The 18,478-nt window shown below is 35.6% G+C and overlaps 1 protein-coding gene and 1 pseudogene across 1 annotated transcript in view; one reads left to right on the forward strand and one right to left on the reverse strand.

Annotated features, from left to right (window-relative positions):
* The window catches only part of LOC116285931 (P protein-like), a 186,513-nt gene that overhangs the window by 43,651 nt on the left and 124,384 nt on the right, over positions 1-18,478 (reverse strand). The window lies entirely within an intron of this gene.
* Positions 7,624-8,093, forward strand: LOC102530273 (small ribosomal subunit protein uS12-like; annotated as a pseudogene).

Below are 18,478 nucleotides of genomic sequence, written 5' to 3' on the forward strand. Positions count from 1 at the left end.
AGCCAGAATGAGTAAAAAATAAATACAATCAAAATACATATCCAAACTTGCAGGATATAGCTAAATCTATGCCAAATGGAAATTTATGGCATTAAATACCATATTGGAAAAAATAAAGCATGAAAATCAAAAAGCTAAGCAACCATTTTCAGAAGTTAAAGAAAAACAAATTTAACCCGAAGGATAAAAAGAAGAAAATAATACTTGTAAGAGCAGAAAATAATAAAATAGAAAACAAACATTCAATTGAGGGAAAGGACTGACAAAATTTACATGCTAATGGAGAATGATAAATAGGAAGAAAGAGGATGATAGAATAAAAGTCACAAGTCCCCAGTTTAGCAATGAAAAGGAGAACTTCACTAAAGAGATTACTAAACTGATAAAGGAGTGAAAATACAAAATAGGAAAATCCACCGTAGCACTCTTATCATTTTTCATACATATATCCAGTTGATCCAGCATCATTTTTTGAAAAGATGTTCCTTTCCCTATTGAATTGCTTTGGCACTTTCACTTAAAATCAGTTGATCACAAATGACATTTGTCCAAGATGGCAGAGAGGGAAGACCCTGAGCTCACCCCTCCCACTAGCACACCGATATGACAACTCTGCACAGAGCAACTATCTATGAGAGCAACCTGAAGACTAATAGCAAATATTTCCTACAACTAAAGATACAAAGAAGGAACCATGAGACAGATAGAAGGGTACAGTCAAGACCCACACCCCTGGATGGGCAACTCAAAAGCTGGGGGACAATCACAATGAGAGGCTGTCCCCAAGACACTGAGCCTGACAGTGCGCTCCCCAGCCCAGGACTCCCATACCGGAAAGACAAGCTCCCAAATTATCTGGCATTGAAGTCCAGTGGGGCTTGCATTTAGGGGAGCCAAAGGGCTGTAGCAAAGAGACACTCCAATCTTAAAAGGCACACACAAAATCTGACATATTCTGAGTCCCACTGAAGAGGCAGTGATTTGAAAGGATCCTAGGTCAGACCCACTTGCTGATCTGAGAGAACTTCCTGGAGAGGCAGGAGGCAATGGGAACTCCCCATGGGGACACAGATGCTGGCAGCAGCCATTCTTGGGAACTTGTTCTACCATGAGGACACTGGTGATGGCAGCCACCACCTGGAGTCCTCTTTCTAGCCTGTTAGTGCCAGGGGCTTACTCACCCACTGGCAGGCAGGCCCCAGCTCCAGGCCCCACTGGCCCTGCAGCCAGCTGCACTAGGACATGGCCCTGCCCACCAGTGGGCCAGAACTAGCCCCAGGGCCCCCTGGACCAAGCCCAACCCACCAGTGGACCAGCAGCCACCTCACAAGGCAGGACCTGGTAGCCAACCAGCCAGCAGTCAGTCCCACCTACCAGCATCCCCACAGTAGTTGGCCTCATCAGAACAGAAGGGCCCACACAGCCTACACTGGGGTACCCTTAGAGCATATAGCTCTGGTGACCAGAGGGAACTATGCTGCGGGGCACCACAGGATGTCTCCTACATAAGGTGCTTCTCTAAGATCAGGAAATGTAACTGACCTACTTAATACACAGAAATAAACAGAGAATTAGGCAACATGAGAAGACATAATTTTTTAAATAAAGAGATAAGATAAAACCTAAGAATAACTAAGTGAAGCAAAGGTAAACAATCTATCTAATAAAGAGTTCAAGGTAATGATCATAAAGATAATAAAATAAATGAGGAGAAGACTGGATGAACACACTGGGAAGTTTAACAAAGAGTTAGAAAATATAAAGAACAACAGAGCTGAAGAAAAAAAAACTGAAATTAAAAAAAAACACTAGAAGGAATCAACAGTAGATTAAATGATACAAAGAAACATCAGTGAACTAGAAGTCAGAGTAGTATAAATCACAAGCTGAATGGAAAAAAGAAAAAAAGAATTTAAAAAAAAAAAAAGGACAGTTTAAGAGATAGTTTAACCATACCAACATTTGCATTACAAGGGTCCCAGAAGGAGAAGAAAGAGAGAAAGGGCCAGAGAACATATTTGAAGACATATAGCTGAAAACTTTCCTAACCAGGGATAAGAAACCAGGTCCAGGAATCACAGAGAGTCTCAAACAAGATCAACCCAAAGAGGTCCACACAAAGATACACTGTAATTAAAATGGCAAAAGTTAAAGAGAGAATCTTAGAAGCAGCAAGGGTAAAGCAGCTAGGTACATACAATGGGACTCCTATAGGAATATCAGTTGACTTTTTAGCAGAAACTCTGCAGGCAAGAAGCAAGTGACACAATACATTTAAAGTGATGAAAGGAAAAAAACCAACAACCAGGAATACTCTACCCAACAAATATATCATTCGTATGGGAAGGAGTTTATAGACAAGCAAAAGGTAAAAGAGTTCAGTACCACTAAACTGACTTTACGGGAAATGTTAAAGGCACTATTGTAAGTGGAAAAGAAAATACACCAACTAGAAATATAAAAATTATGAAAGGAAAAACCTCATTGGAGATGGTAAACAGACAGTAAAGGTAGTGGATCAACTACTTACAAAGCTGGCAGAAAAGGTAAAAGACAAAAATAGTGAAATCACCCATATCCACAGTAAGTCACTAAGGGGTACACAAGACCAAAGCTGTAAAACACTTGGTCAAAGATATAAAACATGAGTGAGGAGGAGTAAAACTACAAGTCTGCTAGAATGTGTTCATACTGAAGAGATCATCAACTTAAATAATCATAAAGATGACATTTATGATATATATATGTTATTCTACATGAAACTTATGTAACCACAAGCCAAAACCCTACAATAGATACATACAAAAAAAAAAAGAGAGAGAGAAAGGAATCCAAACATAAAACTAAACATAGTCATCATATCACAAGGAAATAGAGCAAAAGAAGAAAGGAACAAAAAGAACTACAAAAACCACCAGAAAACAATTAACAAAATGGCAATAAGCACAAATCTATCAGTAATTACTTTAAATGTAACTGGACTAAATATCCAAGCAAAAGACACAGAGTGGCTGAATGGTTTAAAAAAAAAAAAAACACAAGACCCATTTATATGCTGTCTCCAAGAGACTCACTACATATGTAAAGACATACACAGACTGAAAATGAGAGGATGGAAAAAGATATTCCACGAAAATAGAAATGAAAAAGTAACAAAACTTGTATTAGACAAAATGGACTTTAAAACAAAGACTGTAGCAAGAGACAATGACGGACATTACGTAATGATCAAGGGATCAATCCAAGAAGATACAACAATTTTAAATATATCTGCACTCAACACAGAAGCACCTAAATATATCAAACAAATATTAATAGACACAAAGGGAGAAATTAACAGTAACACAATAACAGTAGGACATTTTAACACCCCACTTACATCAGTGGACAGATCACCCAGACAGAAAATCAATCAGGAAACACTGGTCTTAAACAACACATTATCAAATACTACATATATTAAAAACTCCATATGAAACCAACAGGATATACATTCTTTCCAAGTTCACATGGAACATTCTATCTATCATCCTGGATAGAGCACATGCTAGGCCACAAAAAAAAAGTCTCAATAAACTTAAGAGGATAGTAATCATATCTAGCACCTTTTCTGATCACATATTCTTCAAGAATATGTTTCCTTTTACATAAGTCATTGAGTTTGTTGACATAAATTTATTAACAGTAACCTTATTATTCTTTCAATTTTTGTATTCCCTATGTTGATAACCCCTTTTTATTGCTGATATTGGTGCTTTGTGTTCTTTTATTTCTTGATCTGTCTAGCTAAAAGTTTGTCAATGGTGTTGATCTTTTTTAGAACCAGATTTGGCTTAGTTTGTTTTTTATATTATCTGCTTGTTTTCTAATTTGTTGATTCTGATCTTACCTTTAACTTCTTTATACTAACTTTAATTTTATTTGCTCTTTTTTCCACTCCATTTACTTAATATGAGATGTTAGATAATTGGGTTTAGGTCTTTCTCCTTTTATGAGTATTTAATCTGTAAGTTTCCCACTCAGACAACTTTAGAATCATCCAAAACTTTTTGATGTAGTGTATTTTCACTGACATTTATTTTACTTTATTTTTTCATCATTAGAGCACTTTATTTATTTCTTCACTCTTAGTTTTTCCATGTTATTTTTCAGGACTAATAAAACAATGAGAAGACAATCTCTAAGGGGCTTGTATGCAATTATGAGATTAACCTTTGGTCCTGACAGTTAGAATTTTGCCACATAATGAGCAAAAACAGGTTGCATTTTGCACTAAAGAATTGGTCTACAAAAGCTAATTTCAGAAATGATATTTTCAAAAGATGTATGTTTCACCTAGAATATAATACTGAGAATATAATTATCATACTTAGAATCTAATTCTTAGGAAACAATCTTGCAACATGACAGTACTGGTAACATTTTAAAATATTTTGTTTTTCCCTAGTGATTTCTTGTGACTCATGATTTGATTAAAAGTGTTTGTTGAATTCTAAAACATTGGAGTTTTCTCAGAGATCTGATTGCTATTTATTTCTCACTTAAATTTGCTGTGGTCAGAATACACAATCCTTACACTGTAATGCTATAATCTCAGCGCACACACAGTCAGATGCAGTGTTATACAAATGTCAATTAGAGTAAAATGGTTGATAATGTTTTTCATATCTTTTATGGCTTTCATGACTTCCTTGATTAGATGTTCTACCAATTGTGAGAGAAGGGTCATAAAATCTTCTATGATTATGGAATTGTCTCTTCTGTTTTAATTTAATGACAATCACTTTTTTAAGGCTTCATTAAGAACATTTCTAGTTGTTACGTCTTCCTAATAAGATGTTCTAGTAATCATTATTAAATGTCCTTCATTATCTCTTTTAACATTGTCTTGAAGTCTCCTTTATGCCACTTCAGCCTTTAATGCTTGCTGTTTGCATACTATATATTTTTCCATTCACTTACTTTCAAACCATCTGTGTTTTTACATTAAAATTATGTCTCTTGTAGGTATCACGTTAGAGTCTTCTACATCCACTCTCTCAAAAATTCCTTCTAATTGGACTGTTTGCACTTAATGTAATTATAAATACAGTTGCATTCAGGTCAGCAAATTTATAATATATTTTCTGTTTGTTCCCTTTGGTTTTTTTTCTTCTAGGTTTATTGAGCTATAATTGACATACAGTAGTGTATAAGTTTAAGGTATACAGCATAATGATTTGATTTATATACATTACAAAATGATTACCACAATTAGATTAGTAAACATCCATCATCACTCAGGTAAAATTTTTAAAAATATTTTTCTTGTGATGAGAACTCAGAATACTCTCTTAACTTTCATATGTAACATAAAGCAATGTTAATTATACTGATCACATTGTATAATACATCTCTGGTAGTTATTTACCTTACAACTAGAAGTTTGTACCTTTTGACCACCTTCAGCCAATTACCCCCCCCCAAACCTCTGCCTCTGTTAACCACAAATCCGACCTCTTTTTTTAATGAGTTTTTTGTTTGTTTTTGAAATAAAATTGACCTACGAAACTATGTTAGTCCCTGTTACACACTATAACGATTCAATATTTCTATACATTTCAAACTGATCACCACAGTAAGTCTAGTAACGATTTGTCACCATACAAAGATATTACTTAGTTTTTGACCATATCCCCACACTGTACATTTAGCACCCATGACTCATTTATTTTCTAACAGGAAGTCTGTACTTCTTAATTTCTCCCGCCTATTTATTTTCTTTCCCTACCCACCTCCCCTTCGGCAACCACCTGTTTGTTCTCTGTACTTATTACTCTGTTCATGTTTTATTATTTTTGTTCATTTGTTTCATTTTGTTTTTCAGATTCCACATATTAAGTGAAATCATATGGTAATTTGTCTTTGTCTACTTCACTTAGCATAATATCCTCTAGGTACATCCATGTTGTTGCAAATGTCAACATTTTATTCTTTTTAATGGCTGCGTAATAGTCGTGTGTGTGTGTGTTTGTGTGCACGTGCACACATCTCCTTTACCAGTTCATTTATTGATGGGCACTTAGGTTGCTCCCATATCTTGACTATTGTAAATAATGCTGCAATGAACATAGAAGTGCATATATCTTTTCTAATAGTGGGTTTTGAGGGGGTTGGTGTTTTTGTTTTGTTTTGTTTTGATTTGATTTCTTCAAACTACTATGCAAGAGTGGTATTGCTGGATCATATGTTAGTAAAAATTATTTTTAGTTTTTTGAGGACGCTACAAGCTGTTTTCCATAGTGGCTGCACCAATTTACACTCCCATCAATAGTGCACGAAGGTTCCCTTTCTCCATACCCTCACCAACACTAGTATTTGTCTTTTTATAATAGCCATTCTGACAGGTGTGAGGTGATAACTCTTTGTGATTTTGATTTGCAGTTCTTTGATTAGAGATTCTCTGATGATTAATAGAGCATCTTTTCATGTGCCTGTTGGCCATCTGTATGTCTTCCCTGGAAAAGTCTATTCAGAACCTCTACACACTTTTTAATTTGGCTTTTTTGATGTTGAGTTGTATGAGATTCTTCATATATTTTGGATATTAACCCTATACTGAATATATCATTTGCAAATACTTTCTCCTATTAGGTGATCTTTTCATTTCATTGATAGTTTCTTTTGCTATGCAAAAGCTTTTTAGTTTGATATAGCCCCATTTTATTATTTTTGCTTTAAATTCCCCTGCCCAGGGAGATATATCCAAAAATATATTATGAAGAATGACATCAAAGAGCATCCTGCTTCTGTTTTCTTCTAGTTTATGGTTTCAAGCCTCATATTTAAGTCTTTAATCCATTCTAAGTTTATTTTTGTGCATGGTTTGAGAGAGTAATCCAGTTTGATTCTTTGCATGTAGCTGTCCAGTTTTCCCAACACCATCTGTTGAAGAGGCTGTCACTTCCCATCATATGTTCTTGCCTCCTTTCTTTTAGATTAATTGTCCTTATAAGTGTGGGTTCATTTCCAGGCTTTCTATTCTGTTCCATTGATCTATGTGTCCTTTTTTGTTCCAGTACCATACTGTTTTGATCACAGTAGTTTTGTAATACAGTCTGAAATCAGAGAGCATGGTAACTCCAGCTTTGTTATTCTTTCTGAAGATAGTTTTGGCTATTAAGGGTCTTTAAGTTTTCCATACAAATTTGAGAGTTATTTGTTCTAGTTCTTTGAAAAATGACATTGATATTTACATAGGGAATGCACTAAATCTATAGATTGCCTTGGGTAGTATGGGCATTTTAATAATATTAATTCTTCAAATCCATGAATGCTATATATCTTTCCATCTGTTTGTGTCATTTTTAGTTTTTTTCAACAATGTCTCATAGATTTCTGAGTACAGGTCTTTGACCCCCTTAGTTTGATTTGTTCTTAGGTATTTTATTCTTTCAGGTGCAGTGGAGATCAGATTTGTGGTTACCAGAGGTGGGGACAGAGGGAAGGGAAATAGCTATAAGATAAATACTAGGGATGTAATGTGCAACATCCCCAGTATAATTATCACTGACACATATTATATATGAAAATGGTTAAAAGAGTAAGTTCTGCTCTTTTGCTCAGGCCTGTGGCGTCAGCAGGATGGGCAGATGTCACAGTCTTTGTACTGCCAGGAAGTTCCAGAGCCACCAATGAGACCAGAAGTGGCATGATAAATAGCACGAGAAAGCCCAATTGGGCACAGCACTTCTCATGCAAAAGGAATTAATTGTGCTTGGAAAAGTAGCGGTTGAAGCCAAACAGCCAAATTCTGCCATCAGGAGGTGTGTCAGGGTTCAGCTAATCCAGAATGGCAAAATAAATAAATTAACTATATATATATAAATATAAATAAAAATAAATGAATAAATATATATATTTATCACAACCTTTGTTCCCAATGATGGTTGTTTGAATTTTATTGAGGAAAATGATGAAGTTCTGGTTGCTGGATTTGGTTGCAAAGGTCATGCTGTTGGTGACATTCCTGGAGTCTGTTTTAAGGTGGCCAAAGCAGCCAGTGTCTCTCTTTGGCCTTGTACAAAGGCAAGAAGGAAAGACCAAGATCATAAGTTTTGATGATGAAAGAACAATAATAATAGATTTTCATGTGTCCAAAAATAAAAAAAGAATAAATCCTAAGAGTTCTCATCACAAGGAAAAAATTTTTTCTGTTACTGTATTTATGTATTTGCATGAGATGTTGGATTTTCATTAAACGTAATGTAATAATCACTTAATGATGCATGTAAGTCAAACCATGATGCTGTATGCCTTAAATATATACAGTGCTGTATAGCAATTATATCTCAATAAAACTGAAGAAAAAACTGAATATAAACTGTGTATTGAGAAATATAATTTGCACCCCTTTCTGCATTTGACACCTCCTCACAGGTAATCATTTTTCCTAGTTCCCAATGTATCTTTGTCATAATTCTGCTAACAAATTGTAATAATGCCTTTTTTAAAGGATCAAAAGCCACCGTACCTCAACTCATTCTTCTTAGCTTATTAAAAAAAAAAACAAACCTAAAACCTCTGACACACATTCTAATAAAGCCATTAGATTTCATGGAAGAATGTAATACCATCAAGGCCCATAGGCAAAAACAGAATTAGACCGACATTAGACCTTTCAAAATCAACAATATAAAACAAAGCAACAATGGCATTTTTTGAAAAAATCAATGAGAGAAAAGGTAAAGCAAGGATTTAAATCCAGCCAAGCTGTCTTTCAAACATCCAGGCTGTAGAAAAATGATATTCAACATACAAGAACTTAGGAATTTCAGTGCCCATTAGCCCTTTCTGAAGACTCTTTTAAAGCAGGTGTCCATTTTTTAAAATGGGCCAGAGAGTGAATGTTTTATGCTCTGTGTGTCCTAAGATCTCTTATTGCAACTACAAAACTCTGCCAATGTAATACAGAAGCAGCTATTAGCAACAAATCAATAAATGGGACTGTATTTCAATAAAATTTTATTTGCAAAATCTAGCAGCAGGCCAGATTTGGTCCACAGGTCATAGTTTGCAGACCCTTGTACTAGAGAATAAGTTTCCTCAATCATTACTGGGAAAACTTCAACAAAAGAACTAAGCCAGCATTTTAAAATATTGACACGTACATCTAAGAGTAAAATAAATATATAGATTAAGTGAAAGGCTATTAGAAAATCACTGCTATGTGATAAAGTAAAAATAATGCAACTATTAGCCTGTGAGTAAATGCGAGAGAGACGAAAACAGAAAAATCTCATTTTTGTACAAACAGGTAGTCATAAAGATACTGAAAAAACCTGAAAATCCAGATAGTAAAGGTTAAAAAGTGCATTAGGTACTAAAAGCATTAAAAAAGATTTAAGCATAAAAGTAACCACTAGAATAAAAACACTAATATTTCCAAATATCAAAATAAATTATCAATGAACAATGATACACACCTTATAGAGAAATGAATATAGCTATTATTACAAGAAAACACACATAATAAAAATATCATGTCAGAGCAGAGATTAAAATTATCAGTCATATCAGTAAATATGAATTTCAAAAGGTTTAAATTAAAGGAGAAGGGAAAGGTAACATCAGGTAACAGAAACATACAAACAAAAAAAGCAGGTATAGTAATCTTGATATCACACAAAGGAAACATAACAGAGAAGGGCATTTTTTAATGGTAAAGCCACAATTTTGGCAGATAATAATGCAAGTATAACATTCATGAATACTTATAAGTTAAGTAACAGAGAAACAGCCTTTATGAAGAAGCCAAACTACAAGAGTTGCAAAGACTGAAACACAATAATTGAAGACATAAATGCACCACATTCAGTGTAAGACATGGGCAAAAACTACAGAGACAAAATATTTAAACAACACAATCTATAGGAAAGATACTATGAATTTATACGAACACTACACCCTGAAGACAGAGAATACAAATTTTCTTCTGATGCTCATGGCACATTCACAAAGTTGTTGATACAATATACAAAGATTACAAAGAAAATGCCAGTAACTTCCATAAAGTAGAAATATTTTTTAAACATTATTTCTAATGTAATAAAATCAGAAATTACTAACAACAACAACAACAACAACAAGGTTTTCTATATGCAAAGTTAAAAACTTTTTCAAACAACTCTTTGGTAAAAGGAGAAATACAAACAAAGTATAATTTTTAAAAGGAAACAATGAAGCACTGCCTATGTCTAAGGATACATTTTAAAGCAGCGGTCAGAGGAAAATCACTTCACAACACATATTTATCAATAAAAATGAAATAAATCAATTATGTTCTCAATATAAAAACTAGAAAAAGAACAAAGTAAACCACAATAAAGGAGGGAAATTCTAAAGTTAAAGCCAAAATTAAGGACATAGAGAACAGAAAAATAGTAGCTCTCATTAATAAGCCAAATCCTGCATTTTTTTCTTTTAAGTTAACAGAATAGACAAACCACAGGTGAACTTGATTGTGGGGGGTGAGAGAGAGGATAAAGCACAAATATTCAAAATAAGAAAATATAAAAAAGGAAATAACTACTGAAAGAGGAGGAATTTTTTTAAAAATCATGAATGACTAACTTGGAGATCTCTGTGACAATAAATTTGCAAATTGAGATGAAATGTACAGTTTCTTAAAGAAATACAAATTACCAACACTAACTTCATTTGATTTAAGAAGCTTAGACCTACTTCCAAAGAAACAGAGAAAGTTACTAAAGAAATGACTAGTCTGCCTCCCCCCAAAATAAATCAGACACAGATGGTTTCACAGAGGAATTACACCAAACCTTCAAAGACCAGACAGTCCCAAGGCTCTATAATTTATTCCAGATTATTGGAATTATTATTTGTATATTTTTATATAATTATGAATTTATATAAATTACATATTTATATAACTGTAATATATATTTATATAATTACAAAAGAAAATTTTATTTTTAAGTAATTCATTTCAATAGAAAGATCTTAGAAAATGTACTTAAAGTCATTTTGTCTGCCTATGCAAACACAGAGATTGCACACTCATATCGGTATATTAAACAGAAACCAAAAACCAAGAGGGGAGCCAAACTGCATGTCACTCCTAGAGGTCATAGTGCAATCGAGTTTCACCATTAGGGAACTTCAAGTTAGGATAAGAAAGAATAAAAGTGAGTTGCATTTTCCTGTATGCTGTCATCACTGGGTTCTTCCCTCACAGATGTTTATCTCCTCTAGACTACACTGTGAACCCCTCCCCACCCCCGCTCCACATGCATCTGTTCAGTTCTTCACACATCTTCCTAAAGCAGGTATGGATTGGTAAGCCACATCCCGGAGGTAAGGAGAGCAAAGGGCGATAAACTTGCAGTGCTGGATGGGGATCCAAGGTATCAACATAAACTCACTTAGTTTAATATATGAACAAACATTGATAGAAACAGACATGGATGTGTAGGTGTGTGTGTGTTAATACACATACATGTATGCCCAGCTGTTTCCTGAGAAAGGCTAAAATCAGGGACACCTAAAGTTGCAGCAAGCATATCTAGCACCCAGATCTTGGTTTCTAAATACGCTTCTCCAGTAAAAGGGATGAGAGTTTTTTTTTTTTTTTGGAGAAGCCAGGACGAGGGCATGTAAAATACAAAGTAAATTAGGAACATTTTATGATGCCAGAAAATTAGGAAATGCTTCAAAATGAATGCAGGTGAGTTCAAAAACCACAAGAGCCAACATGAAGCTCCTCCCAGTGGCCAACATTGGAACAATCTGAGCAAGAAAATAAACAATGATAGTATTGGGTGGTAACCTATAGAACAAAATAAATATCCATGAGATTTTACTCATGCAAATACATATTTAAATAAATAAAGGAGAAAGATTGTTCTTCTTTACAGATAGTCTTTATGTAACAGAAAAGAACAAATCTGACTCCATATTAGATCTGTTCCTTTGGTTTTAACCCTGTGCCCTGTTTTCCAGTCTTAGCCTTGCCAGCTCTGCACTTTCTGTAAAACAATGCTGCCTTTAGCCTGAGACAGGAGAGCCCATTCTCAAGGCTCTGACCTTTAAGGATATTAACACTCTTGCACTTGTATAAAGATAACAAGCTGCAGAATAGAAAATAACATTTGCTTTGTTAGAGGTTTTATAGGGACACCATGACCTGACCCATGTGGACAGCTGCAATAACAAAGAATTCCTGCACCAAGAAGTTTGCAACAACCACCTACATCCGCTCCCCTTTGTAGTATAAAAGGAGCCTTAATTCTGACTTGGTAGATAGTAGCCTGCCATCCTCTTGGTCTGCCAGCTTTCGGAAAAAAGTCACTATTCCTTGCCTCAATGCCTCAATACCTCATCTCCTGATTTATTGGCCTGTCTGTGTGGTGAGCAGAACCAGTTTGGACTCAGTAACATTTAGTTAACAAATGTGTAAGGAACAAGGATAAACAAAGTCAGTATTAGGCAAACACTAAAAGTTATTGTTGGTGGCAAAGAGCTATTGATAAATGCTAAAATCAGTGAAGAAATGTTTGATAAAAAACATAATATCAGTATAGTCCCAAAGTAGTTCCCCACAAGATAATTTACCAGTGTTTCGCTTTATAGTAAAGTGGCAGATACCACATTAACCAAGTGACCAATGTTAAAATCAGCAATAATAAGATATGCCGGTATCTGTACCCCCAACATGATGCACTGAGAAAGGAATTCTCATTTTTGAGACATTTTAATAAATTTAAAATTATTTAAAAATAAAAAGGCTTAAAAATATTATACTATCTCCAAAAGGTCAGAAAAGCATTTTGCTGAAATATCCATGCATTGTCATTATTCCCTGTTCTCAGTAGCCAAAAAGTTACCTGATTTGAGCCAGTAATACATAAAAATCTATTTCCTTGCTGTTTTCTCAAAAGAAGGGGAAAGCTGCATATATAAAATCTTAAACATTTTACTCATCATTCTTAAAATATTACAACCTAAGAATGTCTTGCTCACTCTCACTCATGGTTTGTTTCCCCATGTATTTTGCAATTTTAGACTGTGAGCTCACATTTGTAGGGTGCTATCTGTGGGAATACTGAATGGAGGTTTCCCCTAACGTATTAAAATTTTAAGACGAGACTACTACAATCTGGGAAAAAGTGGGGCCAAAACTCTGCAATGAAAATCTTTAAATATTTAATGTGTCCATCAGTTCAGATCCAAGACAGTTTCATTCAAGATTTTCTTCTAAGGGTAAATGCTTCTATATTGAACTTGTTTATATATGCTCTGCCTCCAAGAGTCATCCAGACAATCATAAACATAGCTTTAAAGGCCACTTAACATCCAAGTCCCTATAAAAAGTAAAGTCAGATAATACTCCTTAGCAGAGACTATTTCATTGATTAACTTTAAAAGCTGCAAGATCTAAGGATTTCCATTTCTCATCTTCCAGTTCTCAAATTTACAAAGACTCAAAATTGATCTCGAATTACAAGGGGGAAGGTGTCTATAGCTTTCTTTGTACCAGCTCCTCAATGGTTTGACCAAACTTTCTAGAAGACAATCTGACCTTGGTAACAAAAGTCACTGCAAGGAGGCTTAATGGGCCCAAATGTTTCACTGCTTTCCAAAAACAGAACAGTGCTGACTCCTTGTCTGTTTCCAAGTGGGGCACCTTACAGAGACAGTAGCCACATGAAATGAGATACTGTGACAGAGAAGAACAAACCTGACTCCATATTGGATCTATTCCTTTAGTTCTAAACTTTTGTGCTCCATTGCCTGCGCTTAGTCCACTGGATCTGCACCTTTTGTAAAGGAATGTTGCCTAGAGCCTGATATACACATGACAGCCCTTTCTCAAGGCCCAGCCTCCCACCCTTGACCTTTAAAGGTACAACACTTTTCCTTCGTATAGATTAAAAAGTTGCAGAACAGGAAATAATGATTGTCTTGCTGGAGGCTTAAAGGAACATTGTTGACCAGTCCTATGTGGACAGCTTCAAGAAGAAACGATTTGGGCACTAAGAGGTCTGCAACAACCAGCCACACCCCTTGCCCTTTTAGTATTAAAGAAGCCTGAATTCTACCTCGGGTACAATGGTTCTTTGGGACCCTGCTCCATCATCTTCTCAGCCTGCTGGTTTTTCAAATAAAGTCACTATTTCTTGCCCCAACACCTCATCTCTTGATTTACTGGCCTGCCATGTGGCAAGTAGTATGAGCTTGGACTTGGTAACAATATTAGACCCAAAATGTATGCTAGGGAGCTCAGGTCCAAAATGGCAGAGAAAAGGATCAAGAAACCCTCAAAATCTGAAAGAGATCAAAGGTAGATATTATACATCAGTTATGAAACCAGGGCTTTAGGGCTAGGACAGGAAGATGAGGGCAATCCAGTCTGAAGGGAATGGCCCCTGGGGCAGGGACCCAGGTATCTATGACTGTGTGGTTAAGAGTTTTTTTAGAACCTCTGTGTACAATACTTCATACTTTTCTGGGCTGACATTGGTTTAATTCATGAATAGGCTGAACTAGCTTTTAATTAAAATTAATAATAAAAAATAAGAGAAAGCATTTTTGAGTATCGTCTGTGATGAGCTCAACACAAGGCTCAGTACTTTAAATATATGATCTTACTGGTTCTTCACAAACAACTGCAAGATTAGTATTAATCTATTCTAAAGATAAAGAAATTGAAGCTTAGAGGTCCTGAGTAACTTGCATAAAATTTTGCAGCTAGGAGGTGGCAAAGCTGGGATCTAAACATGGATCACTCTGATGCTAAGTTTGTGTTCTTAAACATTGTGCTAAGTATAAGCTGTTAACCTGAACTGGATGAGGCTTCCTGGACCTGGGGCTGGTCCACAGGCCACCCCAAGTGTGCCCTCTGTAGTGCTCTCATGGTCCTGGGGTACTCACGGCATCAGCGAGAGCTTCCAATCCACCTATTTCCCATCATGTCAGAGGCTAGATCCAGCTGCAATACAACTCTGGTTGAGGCTGATTAAGTTGTTGAGAGTGGTCGTGGAGAGGAGGGGTAGAGTGAGGCTCTGCTGAGTAAGGATGAGGGGGAGCAGAATGGCTAAGAGCATCTGGGGATGAAACAGCAGAGTTGACAGCATCTGGATCTTAAAGTGAGTCCTACAAGTGATTTTTCTATTTCGAAAAATGGTAGAGGATCTTGCCCAGTTGCCCAGTTGACTGTTGTCCCCTCTGGGTTTAGGCCCTGTCAGAATGAGCACTAGGCTGCCCCACAACACTGAGCTGAGGAAGGTGTGCATCTGAACTGGCCTCGTGAAGGTTATACTTGGAGATTTAGTTGATCCTAAACTCCCCACACTTTAGACTACTCCAGTTGAATAATCATTGAACTTCCTAGAAAACTACAATTTGTACAATACTTTGAACAAAATTTAAAATGCAATAATCAAAATTTCATTCCCCTGTTGACTTTCTAGATTGACGGTATGGTATCGGGAAAATTTAAAGGATTACTCTGTTTAAGACTTACATCGAAACATGGAGGTTGGAAACTAAGGCATGGGTGTATCCATTAGCTGTAACCAGAAACCCTCCCTGTTGGTTTCAGCACCAAAATCACCTGTTTGAATTAATACCTGAACCAATGTCTATTTCAGAATTTTCTTTAATTATTAGAAAGCGGCAACTTTGTTGGGTTGGTTTTGTTGACACTAAGTACTCTAAATAACTGATAGAACAACTACACAGAGTACAGGTCATGTATGAGACTTAAAACTATTTGCAATCATGACGTACCTCACATGTATAGAACCCGCCACCAAACAACAGCAGGATGCATGTACTTTTCAAGAACAAGTGGAATATTCTCCAGGAAAGACAAAGTACAAGGCCGTAAAACACGTCTCAATAAAATTTCAAGAACTGAATTGATGCAAAGTATGTTCTATGACCACAACTGAATTAAATTACAAGTCAAAAACAGAAGTAAATATAGACAATCCTCAAACACTCGTAATTTAAAAAAAGACATCCCAATAACCCATGCGTCAAAAAAGAAATTACAAGAAAAATTAGAACATACTTTGAACCAATTGAAAATGAAAATCCACGTGATTTAAAGGGACATAGAGAAATGGTGCTTAGGGGAAATGTATAGCTGAAATGCTTATACAAAAATATAAAAAAGCTCTCAAGTTAATAACCTAAGTTTCTACCCTAAGAACAAATGGCGGAAAAAAAGAGAACACTAAATCAAGAGCAAGTAGAATAAACTGTGGTGCCAACCAGTGCCTGCCAAGGCCCTTTGATCCCAAACTTCCAGCCCTTAGACATCTGCCTGCTCCTCTTTGGAAGACAAAGCACATCCTTTCCTGACATGTGTTTGCCTTAACAGCCCTGGGAAATGGCTCACCTCATCATAGCTCAGGCTGACTTGTCCCAGCCCACATTTCCTCTTTATCTGAGTCAAAAATCCCACCATCCTGCTGGTGTCAGCCCATGTCTCCATCTTACTGGAGTCATAAATCCACTATCCTCCCGTATATCAAAGCCCCTTGCACCACTTACAGCCAGTCAGAAATCTGTTCCCCCGTCCCTTTGTGTTCACAGCCTCTTTCTCAGTAAAAGACCATGCACGTTCACAGTCTGGGCTCACACAGGCACCTCTCGTCTGTGTGGCCACTGGTGTCCGTGACAGTGTACCTAATACATTCCTTTCCTATTTTCACTCTTGGTCTTTACCACCTGAATACCAGCCCTCCATGTCCACCAACAGAAATGAAAGAATATTAGAGCCAATATGTGTAAGCACATCTGACTGTCCTTTATGACTGGATTACCGCATTCTGTTGATTCTTATTTTGTAGTTGGCTTTATTCCTTTGATAACTATGTAAGTTTAAAAAGCTAAAGATCTAATCTGTTCTTAGAAACAATAATCACTACATACATGTAAACTAAAAAAAGGTGCAGTATCCTCTATATATGTATTTACATGCAATATAATGTGTATGTAGTGTCAAACTGTAATAAAAAGAGCAGAAATCAATGAAATAGAAAACAAAAAAAATGTACAAAGAAAATCAATGAAATTAATCTGACCTCCAAGGCAGCAGGCCCAGAAACCTCACTGGCCTGCCTCTAGGCACCTGGATCTATCCAGAGGACCACTCAAATGAGAAGCTCCAGGTGGCAAAGGCAGCAAGAGGAAACCAGGAGCTGAGAGTTGGCTGAAAAGAAACTTGTTGGAAATGGATTTTCTTTCTGGCTAGTTCAGGAGTCTGAGGAAGTTTTTCTCAGGCTGAGAATTTTAAGGACATACATGTCTATAACAGAAAAAGAGGATGATCATGAAAATATAAAATGTCTTTGTCAGTGAGAGAATAGACATTTTTGGATGAAATGTACTACAAGCTAAAGCTTAGAAAGTAAGGTCTATAAAGGCTTCCCAGCTAAGAAAAATAAAACATAATATGTTTCCAATTGAAGAGATTATCCAATGACTTAATATGGAAAAAAAAAGAAAATCAATGAAATTAAAATTTCCATTTTTACAAAAGATCAACAAAATTGTCATACTTTGCTTAAACTGATCAAGAAAAAAAAAGAGAAGACACAAATCACCAAAATCAGAAATGAAAAAGGAGCTATCACTAATGAATTTACAGAAATAAGAACTTACTATAAGGCAATATTATAAACAACTTATGCCGAAAATTAGACAACTTAGATGAAATAGTCAAATTCATAGAAGACAAAAATTACTAAAATTTACTCATAAAGAAAGAAAAAATCTCCACTGACCAAAAGAAACTGAATTAGTGAAAACAAACAAACACACAATTCTTTCCGCAAATTAAATTCCAAGCCCAGATGGTTTCACTAGAAACTTTTATTGAGTATTTCAAACCTATCCTTCACAAACGCTTCTACAGAGAATACTTCTCAACTCATTCTGTTATACTCATTCAGTGTTATGCTAATACCAAATCCATACAAAACATCCCATGAAAATAATAACACAGACCAATATCCCTCATGAATATAGATGCAAAAATCCTCAACAAAACAAAAGTAAATTGAACTCAACTACTTAATATACACCATGACCAAGGGAGATTTATTTCAGGAATTCAAAGCAGACTTAATATATGAAAATCAGTTCATGTAGTATACCATATTAATAGATTCAAATTTATAGATTCAAGGTTAAAAATAATGCTATCATCTTAATAGATATAGACAAAATATTTGGAAAAACTCCAATATATATTTCTGATAAAAATTCGCAACAAACTAGGACTATGTCCTAACTTTCTCAACCTAGTAAAGAATGTCTACCAAAAAAAAAAAAACAAAAACCCTACAACTAACATTATGCATAACAGTGAAAATTGAATACTTGCCCCTTAAGGTTAGAAATAAGGTAGGGATGTCAATGGTCATGACATTGAACTAGAGGTTCTAGCCAACAAGACAGGAAGGAA

This window comes from Vicugna pacos, chromosome 17 (genome assembly GCF_048564905.1).
Source record: "Vicugna pacos chromosome 17, VicPac4, whole genome shotgun sequence".
In the NCBI taxonomy this organism is placed as follows: Eukaryota; Metazoa; Chordata; class Mammalia; order Artiodactyla; family Camelidae; genus Vicugna; species Vicugna pacos.